Raw genomic sequence first — 13,866 nt, forward strand, 5'->3', positions numbered from 1 at the left:
TCTAACTGGAGGTTCTGGAGAAAAATCCATTTCCAAGCTAAATCTTGTTGGCAAGATTCAGTTCCTTGCTCCTAGAAGCAAAGTCCTAGGTCCAACCTCTTAGGTCCTTCCATGTGGCCTCATCTACCTTCAGACTAGCCAGGGCATGCTGAATTCTTCTCTTTCTTTGTATCTCTTAACCTCCTCTTCTGCCACCAGACTAAGAAAACTGCTTCTTTAAATTGAAGTATAATTGATTGACTACAATGTTCTATTAGTTTCAGGTATCCAGCATAGTTATCCAACATTTATATACATATGAAATGATCACCACAATAAGTCTAGTTACTATCTATCAGCATTTAAAGATATTACAATGTTATTGACTATATTTTCTATTCTGTATATTACATACCTATGACTTATTTATTTTCTTTTATAACTGGAGCTTCGTGTCTCTTAAGCCCCTTTACTGGCAATATTTTTAGTGTCCATATTTCTAATAACACTTTATTCATGGCAATCAAGGTTTTCTCTATCATACTCCTTAAAATTCTTCCAGCCTTCACCCATTGCCTGATTCCAAAATTGTTCCCATATTTTTTGGTATTTACAGCAGCACACCACTTCCAGGTATCAAAATCTGTATTAGTTTTCTATTGCTGTATAACAAATTACCACAAACTTAGAAGCTTCAAACCACAATCATTTATTAGTTCAAAGTTCTTTAAGTTAGAAGTCTGGGCACAGTGCATCTGGGTTCTCTGCACAGAATATCCCAAGGCTGAAATCAAAGTGACGGTTATGGTGACTTCTCATCTGGAGGCTCTGGGGAAAAAAATCTACTCCAGCTTATTCTTGTTGTTGACAGAATTTAGTGTCTTGAAGTTATAGGACTAAGGGCCCCATTTCTTAGCTGAGTGTCAGTCATGGACTGCTTTCAGCTCCTAGAGGCCACCCACATTCCTTGCTACTTGGCCTCTTCCATCTTTAAGCTAGCAATAACACTTCAAGCCCTTCTCAGTCTCACCAGAGAATCTAATCAAATTCACAGTCCTCAGGAGTTATGCAGAGCATGTACATGATGGGGGTGGGAAATCTTGGGGGCTACCCTAGAATTCTGCCTACGCAGTGGGTTTACCTTGCTCTATAATTATGGGGTCATTCACTGGCTGGTTTTATAACCCCCTAACACTTGGTGAATTTGTCCCCAGTCTGTGAAAGTATCTGAAGTTCTGAGTTTATCCTTGTGACTTTCACTTTCCTTGTAGAGTTCTAGTCACTTTAGCTTCTCTAGGGCTGGAATCCCAGCCTGATACTGCTTTTGAGGTCTTGTAACTGAGGTCATTAAAGCCAGCTTTGCTTTATCAGCCAAACTAATTTTTACTTCTGGTTTATCTAATCCATGCTTTCCTTTCACCTCTCCCAGAACAAAAGATGTGGGACCTCCATGGGGCAGATATCCCTGATTTTCCCAAACCCAAGATATAGCAGGTACACCAGTGGATTTATTGATATTTTCTTAGCACTTCTAGAAAAACTACACAGTCATTTCTTTTGTTTTCTTTTTCCAGTCCAGCAGAACTGCAACTGAAAAAGGAGGTAAAATCTTTCTGGGTATGAACAAATGATTTCTGTCTTTCTTTCCAGTAATCGAAACACTGCACTCCTATTTTCTGCCCTCTCCAATGAACAATTGAAGTTTCATATACTGGGGAGGGACCGAGGAGGAAATGGTTAAAATACCAAATCTCTGTAAAGGCCATCTGTCAGACATTACTCCATCTTCAAAGAGGAAAAGGCAGGCAAGAGTTAATAGTGTATGATTTAGATTCTTATGGAATTAACAGAATATCAGGACTGGAAAAAAACCCATTGTGGGCTTTGTACATTGGTAGCCTCTTGGGTGAAATTAGGCCTGTGAATGTGTTTTGTTTGGCCAACCCAGTATTTTCTTTTAAATGTTTGAATCTGAAAGACTTTAAGTAGGGCACGCATGGTCCAGTTTTTGACACAGTCCTCACCACTCCTTAGTGTCTTATACTAGGGTTCATACATTTTCTTAAAGCCTGAGAAATAGAATGGAAAGATGAAAAATGTGGCCTCTGAAGCCAGACTGCTTGGGTGCAAGTTTGGCTCTTCTATTTGTGATTTTTTACTAAGTACTTTACTTTGGGCTTTAATTCCTGAATCGGTAAAAATGAAGTTAATAAAATAGCATGGTATTACTATGAGCTCTACCTCATAGAGCTGTTGCAAGTATTAAATGTAATAATACTCATTACGGGCTTAAAACAGTGCCTGGCAAATAGTAAGTGCTATAGAAGTATTAGTGCTGTTAAACCCCTGAAATCATTTCAGCTTGTGTCTCCTGATTTCAGTAAATTTTACCATTCCTGTATTTTACAGGTGAAGAAATTAAAGCCTGACAAGGTCAAAGGGTTACCCTGGTTGCCTGATGCCAAGGTCTAGGTACTTAGTCTCCGTTTATTGACAAAACTGTAATAATAATATTATAACAATAACTTATATAATATTTCTATGTACCTGGTGCTCTTCCAAGTACTTAATACATATTAACACTTTTAATCCCCATGGCAATCCCAGGACATAGGTATTAATATTTGTTCTGTCTTAGTCAGTTCGGGCTTCAATAACAAAAATATCATAGACTGGGTGGCTTAATTAAACATTTATTTCTCCCAGTTCTGGAGGCTGGAGTTTCAAGATCAGAAACCTATTTAATTCCTGATGATGGCCCTCTTCCTGGTTTGCAAATGACCATCTTCTTGCTGTGTTCTCACATGGTAGAAAGCAGAGAGGGGAAGCAAGTTCTCTCACTTTTCTTCTTATGAGGGCACTGATCCCATCACGAGGCCTCCACCTTCATTACCTAATTACCTCCCCAAATCCCCATCTCCAAATAGCATCACAGTGCGATTAAGGTTCCAACATACGAATTTTGGGGGGACACAAACATTCAGTTCATAGCAAGCTCCATTTTTTACAGCTGCGAAAACCAAAGCATAGAAGACTTAACTACTTTCTAAAGTTATCAGGTTAAATTATGTTTTACCCAAGGAAGTTTAGTGTTTTCCTTGGTTTCCACACAGATGGGTTTAATATGGTGCATACCATAGTGGATATGGTCTGGGATTTGAAGTGGGACAGTGTGAGCTCCCCTACTACCAAGCTATGAACTTGGAAAAGTCATTTAACCTCTCTGAGGCTCAATAAAAATAGTGATGAGAGATATATCCCAGGGTTGATGCATGGGTCAAATGAAGTGACGTGTGAAAAATCTCAGCACATAATTACATAGTTAAGCACTCAACAAAGGTATTCTTTTTTTTCCAACTATGTACAAAAGCTGTGTTCCTGTATAGTGCTGTTTTTGTATATAAATCTCAATTGACCCCCAACAATGACCACCACCTAGAGCACATATTATTTTTAAATCTTCACACCACGGGTCTGGGCTACATTTTGGATTTGCTGTCTTTGGCATTTCTACTGGTGTGTTGTTTCTGTCAACAGTATATTTTGGAATATCTCATAGTTATAGTTATTTTCTTCCCTTTGCTCCATATATCTATTGACTTAGGGGAATCCAGTACCCCTGTTCGGAAGACCTGGGTCCAAATCCCAACTCTTCCCTGTGTGACCTTGGGCCTGTTCTTTCTCTTCTCTGGACCTCAAATCTCATCTGAAAAATGAGAGAAGTTGGATTAAATCATCTCTAAGGACCTTTCAGCACCCAGCATTGGAGTTCTTTTGGGCTATGACAAGATTGTGGTCATTTTGGCAGTAGCTGTGGGCAACCTCTAGGTGAGGGAATGGAGGAATGTCCCAGCTCTGAACCTAGATAGCCTGTGACAAGTATGTGAGGATTTCTGCTAGGCCCACCAGTGCTCAGTAAACATTTTAAAATGCCTCCAATCTTAAGCAGAACAATGTATCAATTTTGCTCATTAATGTTCTCTTTGGCTTTTTGTTCCCAGGGATAAATGTTGCTTGGTTTGGGAAGCAATGTCTTCTTTGATTAATAATTAACAACTGAGAAAGGAAAAGTGCCATTGAATTGCAGTCAAGTTAGCATTTCCCAAATCTTCCAGTGTGTTGCAGAGAGCCATATCTTGCCAGAAAACTTGTATGTGTTAAGCTTTGAATTGTGACAGAGACCCTTGCTTTACGTTACGTGGCATTTCCAGATTTCAGTCTTCAGTTCTACCTACAGTACAGTCTATTTAGATTATGTCACTTTCTGTGTGATCTTGGATCAGTATCTTTCCCTCCCTAGGCCTCAGTTTCCTTCCCTGTACAATGGGAGTGGTTGGCCTAGAAAGCTAGGACCTAGATGGTAGGATTCCATGAATGATGATGATGATGATGAGCTTACACTTATCTTGCATGTACTATGTGCCAGGCATAGTAAATGTGCCTCCTTATGTGGATTATCTCATTATAGTCTCATAACATTGCTATGAAGTAAGTACTATTTTATAGGCAAGAGTATCAAGGCAACAGAGAAGATAACTCCAAACAACCTGCTAGCTGGGCTTTATTAGCTCTATTCCACTGATGAGGAAACTAAAGTTCAGAGAAACTTAGTAGCTTATCCAATATCATTCAGATAGTAAGTGACAGAGTGAGATTTGAATGGTTTGTCTGCTTCCCACCTTCTGAACCACAGCAGATTCATAGGAAAAAGTGGACAGCTTCTCAGGGAGAGAACTTTGCAAAACAACCTTGCTGGGATATGTAAGTTGAAGAAAAAAACCTCATCTCTTTATTTGGCAATCACATATAATATATTTATGTAATAACAGAGAGGCTCTGATTCCAAGACAATTTACTCATGAAGCTGAGCACATCAGCATTCACATCCACAGACTGAGCCTGATTCACTTGAGCGTCTAATGTAAGGATGGAAGAGAGAGTGCTAAGTTAGGGTGGGGTATAGCACTTGTGTTGGCACCACTCATGGTGTGATTTCAGATGTCCAATCTATCCATTCCAACTGACAAATGCCTGAAATTCCTCCATTAAAAGCAACATCCTTCTAGCTTAAGGCTCTCCTCATTAAAATACAGCTTCCAAGGGAAAAAGTAATAACATAAATATTTGTCAAAGTGCAACCTGTTTTGGACATATGGGGTAGGGTAATATTACTAGGCATTAATAGTTAAAAAAAAACAGGGGGTTCTTTGACCTTGAAAATTCGCAGTGTACTTTTTTTTTGGTGGTACGCGGGCCTCTCACTGTTGTGGCCTCTCCCCTTGCGGAGCACAGGCTCCGGACGCGCAGGCTCAGCGGCCATGGCTCACAGGCCCAGCCACTCCGCGGCATGTGGGATCTTCCCGGACCGGGGCACGAACCCGTGTCCCCTGCATCGGAAGGCGGACTCTCAACCACTGCGCCACCAGGGAAGCCCCACAGTGTACATTTAAAACTCTGGGAAGTTCTGTGGCAGGGAAAGTGTTGATCTTTATTTAACTCACCATTTCCTAAACTTATTTGAAGATGAGACTTTGTCCACGGCCATACCACCCTGAATGCACCAGATCTCATCTGAAGATGAGACTTCTGTTTTTTTTTAACATAATAGCATTCCATGGAAGGAGTGTTGTCCAGAATAGACTTTGGGAAATGTGGTTTAAGCTGTTCTCAATGGTTTATACCTTAGCTGAAGAAACATTCGATAAGAGATTGGGAATAAAAAGTAATATGCCTGTGAAGTAGAGTGAGGGTGCCTGCTATTTATGATATTGTCTAGGGTGGGTCTTGGTGAAACAGAGTTATCCTTCCCCACATAGTTCCCAAATCTGTGTATTTATTGATCTTCACTTTCCACCCTTTTACTTCATTTATCCTTTCTCTCTCTCTCTCTTTTCCCACTCCTAGGAGTTTCAAATGAGAGAACAGAAATAATTTTTCCCCAGTTTTATTGAGATATAATCAACATACATCACAGTATAAGTTTAACGCATACAACATAATGTTTTGACTTACATGCATTGTGAAATGATTACCACTATAAGTTTAGTTAGCATTCATTATCTCATATAGATACAATAAAAAGCAAAAGCAAAAAAGAAAAGAAAAAACACTTTTCCTTGTGATGAGAACTCAAGATTTACTCTGGTAACAATTTTCATATATATCATACAACAGTGTTAACTATAGTCATCAGGCTGGATGTTTGTACATTTTGACTGCCTTTCTCCTATTTCTCCTCTCCCCACCCTCTTCCTCTGGCAACCACAAATCTGATCCATTTTTCTATGAGTTTTGTTTGTTTTCAGATTCCACATATAAGTGAGATCACATGGTATTTGTCTTTCTCTGACTTATTTAACTTAGCATAATGCCCTAAGGTCCATCCATGTTGTTGCAAATGGCAGGATTTCCTTAATTTTAATGGCATATATATATATATATATATATATATATATATATATATATATATATATATATCACATCTTCTTTATCCATTCATCTGTCAATGGACACATAGGTTGTTTCCATGTCTTGGCTATTGTAAATAATGCTGCTATAAATATGGGGGTGCAGATATCTGTTCAAGTTAGTGATTTTGTTTCCTTTGGATATATTCCAAGAAGTGGAATTGCTGGATTATATGGTAGTTCTATTTTTAATTTTTTGTGGATTCTTCATACTGTTTTCCATAGAGGCTGTACCAGTTTACAGTCCTACCAACAGTGCATAAGAGTTCTCTTTACTCCACATGCTCGTCAGCATTTGTTATCTCTGGTCTTTTTGATGTTGACCATTCTAACAGGAGTGAGGTGATATCTCATTGTGATTTTTTTTTTTGCGGTACACGGGCTCTCACTGTTGTGACCTCTCCCCTTGCTGAGCACAGGCTCTGGACGCGCAGGCTCAGCGGCCATGGTTCATGGGCCTAGCTGCTCTGCGGCATGTGGAGTCTTCCCGGACCGGGGCACGAACCCATGTCCCTTGCATCGGCAGGCGGACTCTCAACCACTGTGCCACCAGGGAAGCCCTCATTGTGATTTTGATTTGCATTTCCTTAATGACTAGTGATTATCTTGAGCATCTTTTCATGTACCTGTTGGCCTTTTGTATATCTTTTTTGGAGAGATGTCTATATATATTTGGAATATTAACCCCTTATCAGATATAGGGTTTGAAAATATTTTTCCCACTCTGTAGGTTGTCTTTTCACTTTGTCAATTGTTTCTTTTGCCGTGCAGAAGCTTTTTAGTTTGATGTAGTCCCACTTGTTTATTTTTTTAGTTTGTAGCTTGTGCTTTAGGTGTCATATCCAAGACCTATGTCAAGGACATTTTCTTCCAGGAGTTCCATGGTTTCAGGTCTTACATCTAAGTCTTTAATACATTTCGAGTTAATTTTTTGAGTGATGTAAGATAGGGGCTGAGAGAATTCCCTGGCAGTTCAATGGTTAAGATTCTGCACTTTCACTGCAGAGGGCCCGGGTTCAATCTCTGGTCAGGGATCCCACAAGCCGTGTGGTGCAGCCAATAATAATAATAATAATAAATTTCACTCTTAAAAAAATAGGGGCTGAGTTTCATTCTTTTACGTCTGATTCTTCCCGCACCATTTGTGGAAGAGACTGTCTTCTCTCCATCGTGTATTCTTGGTTCCCTTGTCAAATATTTGTTGGCCATATATGCTTTGGTTTACTTCTAACCTCTTGGTTTTGTTTCATTGATCTATTTGTCTGTTTTTATGCCAGTAGCATACTATAGCTTTATAGTATAGTTTGAAATCAGCAAGAGTGATGCCTCCCACTTTGTTTTTATTTCTCAGGATTGTTTTGGATATATGGGGTCTTTTGTGGTTCCATACAATTTTTAGAAGGGAGAGAGTGGCATGGACATATATACACTACCAAACGTAAAATAAATAGCTAGTGGGAAGCAGTGGCATAGCACAGGGAGATCAGCTTGGTGCTTTGTAACCACCTAGAGGGGTGGGCTAGGGAGGGTGGGAGGGAGGGAGATGCAAGAGAGAAGAGATATGGGAACATATGTATATGTATAACTGATTCACTTTGTTATAAAGCAGAAACTAACACACCATTGTAAAGCAATTATACTCCAATAAAGATGTAAACTAACTAACTAACTAAATAAATAAATAAGCTGGCTCCAAGGTAAAAAAAAAAATTCTGTAAAAAATGTCATTGGAATCTTGATAGGGACTGTATTGAGTCTGTAAAAATAAATAACAAAAACCGTCTTTTAAAATGGAATTAGAAGGGACTTCCCTGGTGGTCCAGTGGTAAAGATTCTGCCTTCCAATGCAGGGAATGTGGGTTCGATCTCTGGTTGGGGAGGTAGGATCCCACATGCTGTGGGGCAACTAAGCCCGTGCGCCACAACTACTTAGCTTGCGCGCCTCAAATAGAAAGTCCGTGTGCCACAAACCACAGAGTCCACATGCCCTGGAGTCCACGTATCACAACTAGAGAGAAGCCTATGTGCCACAACAAAGAGTCTGTGCCCTGCAACGAAAGATCCCGCGTGCTTCCTTGAAGATCTTGCTTGCCGCAACTAAGACCTGAGACAGCCAAATAAATAAATAAATATTTTTTTTAAAAAAAGGAATTGGAAGCCCTGATGGGAAAGTTCTCATGCACATATCACTTGTTGCAGCCTGCAAAACCAGCAGGAAGAAGGAAGATAAGAATTATTTTTAAAAGGTTTGTTTGTATAGAATGCTTTGTATAAAATTCTCTCAGTCTCAATTTCTTATTCCTGTTGATAAGAATGTTACTTTTCTTCTGATAAAAGTGAGGACATACTTCACATGGGAATTTAATCTCCCGCTCTTTTAAAAAAGGAAGGAAGATCCCTCCCTGCCCCAGCAGCAATGAGCTAACCACCACTTGCAGCCAATAAGAAACCGCCACAACCTTGAACTCTTGTTCTTTTTCAATTAATTTTTATTCAGAACCACCCTCCTCAGTTTCCTCCTAAAGCCTAATAAAAACTGATGTTCCCTTTGTCTCTTCAGACTTGGCTATGATTCACCATAGCTTGCCTGTCTCGAATTGCAATTGTCTGCTATTCCTGAATAGACAATTCTTTTTCTGGTAAAATAACTGGCTGTTTAATTTTTGAGTTTGGCATTAACTGGTGACCAGAAGTGGGGTCCAAAGAAGAACCCAGATGACCCTGAGGCTGGTGAACAAATAGGTACTGGTACTCACAGAGTCCACTGAGCACACTGCTTTCTCATCAACCCTGGAGTTTGAAGATAAGTCTCTCCTGGATCATAGCTGTGCTCCTTTCCTGTTTTGAGCTCTCTGGCTTTATTTGGGATCTGTTTTTATGAAGATTCCTGGTAAGTCAACTATTCTGTTCAAAAGAGGGGAAAACGTGATTCCTGGTGTTTTAGAACAGCTGTTGGAAAACAGGGTCCCCTCATAATTAAGATGTTTTAGGGAATTCAAAGGCAAGATAGGTTCCACCTGGTCCTTGGACCATGGTCTTGTGCCCTTCTGGAAAAATGGGTGAACTTTTGAATAATTTGGAATTATAATGGCCATTCTGGGGAAACTTTGTTTTAATAAGTCCACCTTAAAGAGTGCCCTTAAAAGAGAAGATCCCAAATCTCTCAGACAATGGAATGCATTCTTTGATTAGTATGCAGAAACTTCTAAAAACAAAATGACTTACAGGATGCAAATTAAAAAAATTAGTAAAATCTTTGGCCATCTGAGCAAGTAACCTTAATTTACTCTGTCTGTCAGAAACACAGTTTGGATCTAACTACTCCTTTGCATTTTCTGCCTGAGACATGGCAAATTTTTAAAAAGCAAACCTTGTAAGATCTCTGTGTCTGTATATTATGTCTGTCTATATGTGTTTGCTATAAGTATATGATATTTTTATACCTCCTGGTGGTATTGTCAAAATTAATTTGTAAAGAGCTCTATTTAACTGACTTAAAGAAAAATTAAGTATATATATATATATATATATATATATATATATATATATATATATATATATAAATCAAGTATACAATTAGATATATAAAAACTAACCCAAATATTCTTTGAGTTCACATGATCTGAGATAATTTTTAATAAATAAGAACTAGTTTAAATTTGTTGGTTTAATGAAAACAAGTATGTTTTCAGCATTATCAATATTGAATGAAATGCAAAGGTACAACTTTTTCTACCAGGGTTTTCTGATCAAATGAGCTCATGTTATTTCTGTTACAGAATTTGCCAACAACAACAAAAAAACAACTTAAGGTGATGGCTAGCTGTTTAATGTCTAATCAAAGCATAACTGTTAAAAATGTTTTAAATAAATGAAAATAAGATAAAAGTTTATGCTAAGTTAAACTAAATAATGGATATTCATCAAATATCTAAATCCTTTCCAGATAAGATAAACATTAAATACTAAACATAAGTTTATCTACTTATAGCTTTTTAATTTTTACAGAGACAAAAATATTTGGGTCTACTGAAATTTATTATGAGGAAAAGTACACTTCTAAAAATTTTAAATGTATTTATAAAAATTTGCTAGTCTACTTCAGAATATGATAGTTCACAATTGCTTGCTTCCTAATATTCACTGGAAGGCAAAGATTACAGATGGTTGAAAGAAGGTTTGGAAGAGATGAAGTGCAGTGTAAGCCAGGGAATAGTGTTAGAACATTTGGAGTGATAATCATGAATTGACTCTGCATGAGCTATGCATTGGTGTTGAGAGGATACAATCAGGGCAGCAGGTACCCCGCCACAATGAGTTAACCTACAAAAGGGTTGTGCAGCCAGCTGAAAAGACAAAAAAACAGACCCTTTTTTGTCCGGTACATACACAGAGATAATTCCTTAAGGCCAGGCTATAATCGCTATTTGATAAGCTCAAACATCTTTGCCTTTGTCTTTTCAGATTTGTAGCCGGGCAGCAATTTTTGCTTAAAAGAGCCCCCTCCCCCATTTCTTATAACTACTTGCAAGACTGGGAACCCTGAAGGTGGTTTCCCAGATACTGATAGCTCTGACATCAGTTTAGAAGCTGTTGTCCCATATTTTAAATTTTTATTCTGCCTACTCAATTTACAGCAACCCTCTCCAGCAATAATGTGGGTAATGTGGTGCATAGGAACTTATGCTATCCTCTAAGAGTAAATCTGTAATTATTCTGTAACAAATGCCTTGCATAATTTCTTTTCTAGACAAGCTTTGTATGTTTTGGAAATTGAAAAAAATAACATTTTAATTAATAAAGTTGAAATTGTCAGCAAAAAAGGAGTCTTAAAATGTAGAAAACAGGGAATTCCCTGGTAGTACATGGGTAAGACTCTGTGCTCCCAATGCAGGGGACCTGGGTTCAATCCCTGGTCGGGGACTAGAGCCCACATGCCACAACTAAGAGTTCACAGGCCACAACTAAGAAGCCCATGCCACAACTAAAACCCAGCACAGCCAAAATAAATACATAAATATTAAAAAAATAGAAAACAGATTTGTAAAAGAACAAAGTTGTTGTTTTGCTTTTTGTTTTTTATAAAACTAATAAAATAATGATGGAAAGAAAATGACACTAGACGTGGATGGATCTAGAGACTGTCATACAGAGTGAAGTAAGTCAGAAAGAGTAAAACAAATATCATATATTGACACATATATGTGGAACCTCGAAAAATGGTATAGATGAACTTGTTTGCAGGGCAGAAATAGAGACACAGATGTAGAGAACAAATGTATGGACACCAAGGGGGGAAAGTGGCAGGGGTGGTGGTGGTGGTGGGATGAATTGGGAGATTGGAATTGACATATATACACTAATATGTATAAAATAGATAACTAATAAGAACCTGCTGTATAAAAAAATAAATAAAATAAAATTCAAAAATAAAAAAATATACTATAAAAAGTGGACTATGTTTTTGGTAAAAGAAGGTATGAAAAAATAAAATGCATTTTTGCTAAGATGCATTATTTTTGTCCTAAAGTAAAATGATTGTTCCAGAATAAGAAAGGAAAAAGATTGTACAATGTCTAAATGGATATAGGAAAGTTGTAGAAGGTTTGTGGAAAAGATATATCAGAAAAGTAATTTTATGTGTGATCAAGTTTGAATGACTATTATAAGGGTTTTAAAATTAAGCTTCAATATCAGTAGTCTACTTATGTAAAAATGGAACTTATTTTTTTTCCTCTGTTAAAAGGACAAAGTTTGGTTGGACTATTGGTCAGCTCCTGATAAGTGATTATGAAAGTTTTTTCCTAACCCTTTTAGGTAATCTGCTTGAAAGCAAAGATTTTGTTTCACACTGTCTACACAGTGTCTTTGATTACTTAAGAAAACCTAATCCTCTCATTTTTAAAAGAGGTTAGTTTTGCTCAGAACTATGTAACCTGTATTTGCCTGTGAAGTGCTTAATTGTTACCTTGGTTCACTAGATAACTATGTATTTTTTCACAGTGACCTATGATCTTATTTAACCAAGGGTTTTGAAATCTTTAGATATTTTTTACAAACTCCCCCACCAAAATCAAACTCTAAATGTAGTCTTTTTGACCTCAAACAAACGTTGGGATTTTTGAGAGGTCCCAGGGAACATCTCAAAAGATTTGTTCTCTCTACTTATAAAGAAATATATTATACTAATTAGGCTTATTTGATATGTTAAATTATGGGGAAATCATTGTCAAATAAGTGATGCTAGTTGTTGATGGGATTATGTTTATGCAGGTATGTTATTAACATGAATATTCCAGAAATTATATGAAATTCCTAGAGATCTGATATGTCCTGGCATGTTATCACTTGTAATTCTAGTTATTATCTTGGAATGTTATGTGTCACAGAAATAACCAAATTTTTTTGGCAATTGTAACTTTAAGCAGTTCTTTAAGCATGGACATTTTTAAGTCTTTTGTCATTTACAGCTATTGTTTTACTCTGATGCATTTATAAAAGTGTTCCTATGAAAAGCTTGGAGGTAGGATCAGATAGTGGAGTAGGAAGATGCTGAGCTCACCTCCTCCCACAAACACACCAAAATTACAGCTCTGTGAAAAACATATAGAAAAACTCTCTCTGAGAATGACCTGAAGACTAGCAGGATGGCTCTTCTATGACTAAGGATATAAAGAAGAAAACGTATCAAGACAGGTAAGAGGGGAAGATAAGTGATCCAGTCACAACCCATACCCCTTGTGGGCAAACAAGAAGAGGAAGGGGATATGACAAATTCGGAGATCCCCCCTATGGAGTGAGGAATTTGAGCCCCACATTGGGCACCCCAGCCCTGAGGTCCTCCACCAGGAAGATAAAACCCTATAACTGGTTTTGAAAACCAGTAGACCTGATGACTGGGAGAACTGGAGGACTCTAGGAAACAATGACTCTGCTGCTAAAGGGTGCATGAACAAACTTATTTATTCCCAGTCCCAGCACAGAAGCTCAGATTGCAAAGTTCCTCGTGCTTAAAGTGGTCTGCCAAAACTAACTCAGCATGCCCACCAGCCTGTACTGGGCTCTGGATGGCCACTAGCAAACCAGGTGGCCACCAGCTAACCCCAGGAGAAACTGTACCTTGAACAAGGCTCTGGCTTTAACCTTTCAAAGTCCACTCACAACCCCTGCTGAGGCAGCAGATTCCAGGGTGCCCTTGGAAAAGCCCCACCTCACATGAGACTCCAGTTTTAGCCCATGCAGCTCCAGTACCACCCCTCCATGAAGGCAGCAGCCACCAGCGCACCCCAGAAAAAGCCTTGGCCCACACTTGCTTCAGATCAACCTCTCTCACCAAAGCCACTGGGCACAAGCAGACTGCAAAGGGATGCTCCCACACAAGGACATGCCTTCAAGAACAGGATAAGTCACTGTTTCACTA

Source organism: Delphinus delphis, chromosome X (genome assembly GCF_949987515.2).
Source record: "Delphinus delphis chromosome X, mDelDel1.2, whole genome shotgun sequence".
Lineage (NCBI taxonomy): Eukaryota > Metazoa > Chordata > Mammalia > Artiodactyla > Delphinidae > Delphinus > Delphinus delphis.